The sequence below is a fragment of the Lycium ferocissimum genome, unplaced genomic scaffold, assembly GCF_029784015.1.
Source record: "Lycium ferocissimum isolate CSIRO_LF1 unplaced genomic scaffold, AGI_CSIRO_Lferr_CH_V1 ctg8745, whole genome shotgun sequence".
In the NCBI taxonomy this organism is placed as follows: domain Eukaryota; kingdom Viridiplantae; phylum Streptophyta; class Magnoliopsida; order Solanales; family Solanaceae; genus Lycium; species Lycium ferocissimum.
Window position 1 is genome coordinate 1 of NW_026727407.1, and position 4,915 is coordinate 4,915.

The window sequence follows — 4,915 nt, forward strand, 5'->3', positions numbered from 1 at the left end:
TTGCTCATAATAAGTACTTATCATATATATAAACCAAGAGACTCAACAACGTGTTCTATGGGGTGACAAGGTCGTAAACCCCCCGTTTTACTTTGGGAATTTATGCAATCCGTTTTACTAAAGGAATCAACATAGAGGGAGTGTAGGAAAATACATCTCACATCATATTTCTTATCTCATATAGACATTACGGATCTAGGCTTTTAGCTTCTTGAAATACATGAACTCATGAAGAGGAAAGGAACTTATGTTATAGAATTCATGCCATTGTAAAAGAAAGGACTAGCCTCACATACCTTTGTCGTTTAGCTATTCTATCGCTTGCTCGATCTCCTTTAATGCGCTCGTTAATACCTTCAATATGATTCGTATCGACATTAGCTATATTGTCACATAAATACATTCATTAAAACTATAGAAATTTGGGCAGCATTTCCTTCGTTTATACTACTTTCCGCCATATTCCATATCAACTCCCAACATTCATAATAATCATCACAATATCGCTAACCACAATCGTCATTCATTCATATGATTCGCATTTCATAATTCACCTCACTTCCCATAATTATGACTAAAAATCCATCGTCGTATTCTTTCGTATCCAATACTTATTTCATGTTCTATAAGTCATTTATAACGTATTTATATCATCAACAACCAACATTCATGATTCAATTCCAACTATGTCTCAAAAACGTCACTATTCATCATTCATAACCCATTTTGCTATTCTCTTTTTTTCCAATGACCAAGTATTTCAACTCCCAAATACCTTAAACAACATATAAATATCATAAATCTTACCTTAGATATTTTAGAATACAGCCTTGGTCGCCAATACTTCTCTCGAGCAAACCACAGTTCTTCCTTCGAGATTTCTTGACCTTGATAGCTTTAATGGAGTTCCCTTAGGCTTGATTCTCCTCAAATCTTGTTATCAATCCTTGATCTCCTTAGTTTCTCGTGGATGAAATGTTTGGAAGGTTCTAGGGTGGGAGGGTGAAGACGTGAATGGAAATGAAATAAATGAAGTGGGATCACACACTTAAAGACTTGGAACCTCTTCGGTCATTGCCGGGACTTCCACGGACTGTTCCACCGGTCCGCGTGAACTGATGTTGGTCGTGAAACTGGTCGTGGTTCACGACCAAATTGACCATCCTTTCGCCTGGCAGTCCACGAACCATTCACGGTCGTGAACATTATATGGGCCCGTGGAAATCATCGGCTCGCCAAAGTTGTTCTCGTCAGTTTCGTTTTGATCTCAATCCTTATGGAACCTTCTTAGCACTTGTTTACCACTTATTATAAATCTAGGGGATGTTATAAACTTCTCCATAATAACCTTGAGGCATCAATAACTCAATACTCCTAGTTTGCATCAACATACTAACTTATAACTCGATTCTTTAACAACGTTCTCTCAAGTCTAATATCTTTGAAATTCTTAATTAGCATCATCATGATACCTAGTTCTTACTTCGTCTAAACCTCATATACATCGTATTACCCCTCATTAGTCTATCCTCGTACGCTTGCGTGAATTTTCAAGGTGTAACAAATACACACGGTCGCGAATTAATCACCTTCTTGGAGTGTAAAATCTTTCTTCACGCAAGCAAGTTTCAACATAGTTGCTAGTTGTTCCTTGTTCTTGAATGACATTTCTTTATAAAAGCCTGTTTAATCACCTTGAACATGGCCACGTTGTATTGCTCGCAGCTTCGGGTGTAGGAATCGGCTCACCCCCTACTTCCATTATCTCGGCACATCCATATCCATATCCACCCGATCCAATTTTATCATTTAACACGTCTTATTGGTGCTCGACTCTAAATTATGGTCCCTCACCGGTCTGACCACGTATACACTTAAAATATGCCTAGCTACATCATTCAAATAGGTACGCGAGCCTGATCCTAATCGGTTATCTTAAAAGGCAAGACCCCCTGGTTTTCAAAAGAGCTATGCATGTAAGTGATGGCAAGATCTTTTGGTTCACAAGTTAATTCACAATAGGTGATGATTAAGTTAACAAAATCATCAAATACAACATCTCTTTGGACACTCATCCCTATCGTCTCCAACATGTGACTACCCTTCCATCGCCAAATATATCGATTGTTCTTCTCGATCCATTCGCCATGGCAATCAACACCTATTGTTATTGAGTCCCCCATTAATGGTACCTGAATAAATTTTATTTTTAAAAAAAGAAGTCATGACAGTATAGTAACAAAATGCAATAACTTAATGACTTGTTGGAACAGATGAATCGTGTGTTGCAACAAGTGTATTACTGTTGCAACAAGTACTATACTTGTTGCAACAACTAACTAACTACTGGAGTCGCTCAGCTTTTGAGTTCGCTTCATCCAAAGACAAGAAGATGTCAACATTAGCGGAATGGTTAATGCAACAAGTATACAGCAATTAAGCTACAACATTTGCAGCACCAACTAATCATTGGAGTCAACTACGCTTTTGGGTCCGAGGTTTTTTGGGTTACATTGGATCAAGCCGAATCCAACGTATCAACAGTTGTTACAACAAGTAAACTACTTGTTACAACAAATGGTACACTACTTGCAACAACTCGCGGAAATGCAGTAACTTATTCATACCACGTATTTAGCAACAATTAGTATAGAAGTTGCAACAACTACATAATCCGTCGTAATTCGTGGCCGCAAGTACAATATTAGTACATTTGCATAAAACCACAAAGAAATTGCGTAAAAAAAAAACTAAGAAAGCTTGTTGTAAAAATTTAGAAACTTTATATTACGGCTTTAGCATTGTTACAACAAGTACAATTGCTCACAGAATTGTTGGAAAATCGGAAGAAACTTGATAAATAATTAAAACAAAACAACAATATTTTACTTACCAAATGAGCGGAAATTACTCAAGAATGCCCAACCAAAAATTGCAAAAACCGGTGGTTTCGTTTTTCTTCAAGGAGCAAATTCTTCAAAATGCCGTACCAATGGAAGAAGAAGAAGTTAGGGAAGCAAAGAATACTTATGAAGTAATGCCTGTGTAAACACGAATGAAATCCACCAAAAAATTGCAACTCGGTGGTTTCATATTTTCTTTTGTTGAGTGATTCTTCAAAATGGCAAGAATGGATGAAGAAGAACAGGGAAGCAAAGAATGGAAGACGAGGAAGAAGAATGAAGGAAAAGAACGAGAACGGTGGATGGAGAAGAAGAAGAGAGTGAAGAAGAACGAACCGAGGAAGAAGAAGAAGAAGAACGAAAGGAGGAAAAAAGAGCAAAAACTGGTGCGGCTATTGGCGCCTTTTTTTTGGGACCCATTTTGGTATTTTAGGATTTATATTGGCTGGGTCAAAGTGTTATAAATAAAATTGAGGGTCAAAGTGTCAAAATGAAAACTTTTGGGCAAGTTCAAAACCCCTTGATCACTAATAAAAAAACATCACCTTCACTCAATAACTAAAACTTGAGTCACCCCTACTCGAAAAAAAAAAAAAAAACTTAAGAGCCACCTCTAATTAAAAGCCCCAGGAGACGTCTATTAGGTTTAGGGTTAGCTTTGAGTCAATCTAATTTGGATTTAATTCTCTCCGTGTTGGGCCGAGTTGGGGAGGAAAATCATACACTCGGGCCTACTAAAATGAAATACTAAAGCCGATTTGGGGCCCGCATTTGTGGACAAAAAGATGGATCTCCTCCGTCCTTTATATTCTTTAGGCTTCTAATTAGATCAATACCTTTAAAATTGCATTAATAATATATATGTATATATATAGTAATGGTAACCGTAATAGTAGTACTAGTAATAATAATAATAATAATAATAATAATAGTAGTAGTAGTAGTAGTAGTAGTACTACTACTACTACTACTACTACTACTAATAATAATAGTAATAGCGATAGTAATTAGTAAAAATGGTAAAAGCTAAGGTATTTGATTTATTACCAATTTACAAGCTCGAGAAAATAAATCGGAAGAAAGGAGGGTCAAAATTGGGTGTCAACATAACTTGTCCACTTTTGACTTTTCACGTTCTTTAAGAATTAATAAATGAGGTATATATTTTATCATAATATTCATAATATCCATATTTATTGGTGTATAGTCTCAATAGCCTCAGAAAATGGTTTGAAAATGAGTAATTAATGTGAATAGTAAAATAAGAAGAAGAAAAATTTCTACTTATTTTACTCTCCTTTCCAGTCTTTGATTGTTGTTTCATTACATTTATAAAATTTATTACTTTATATTTTTATTTCGGAATTAAAATTTGGTGATTTACGATATAACATATCTCTTTCTAATTTTGATTTCTTTGCAACAATTTTTTTAATCTATAATTGTTAATATAAAAAATTATAATATATTTTTAATTAATTTAATAAAAATATTTTATTAATTTCGCTTTTGAAAAATTCATTATATACAATAATAGTTCTTATGTTTGGATTTGAACAGTTAGTTAATTGAAATGGATATCAACATATCGGTATACATATAAGATATTAAAGAATTTAAAAGAAAAAATCTAGAATCAAAATATTAATTTTCCCTCATATTCTTACTAATTTTCTTTTTTACATCGATGAACAACTTTTATTATCAATATTAATTTAAAAAAAGTCCACTCTTTCCATCTCAAAAGACTTAATTCCATCATATATGTTTTTAATTTTTGAACTCCATTTTTTAATTATAACTAAAGTGATGCTATATAAAATATATTTTATATATATTACTATGTATAATAATAATTAGAATATTTTTAAAAGTTATTTTTAAAATATAAATTTTAAAAATTGATTAATTAAAGTGAATAGTCTCCCGTGATTACGGGCATGTATTGCCAGTCTATTATATGGCCGTACGTTGGTCCGAATAAAACCAAAGGGGCGGAAATAGATCATGTC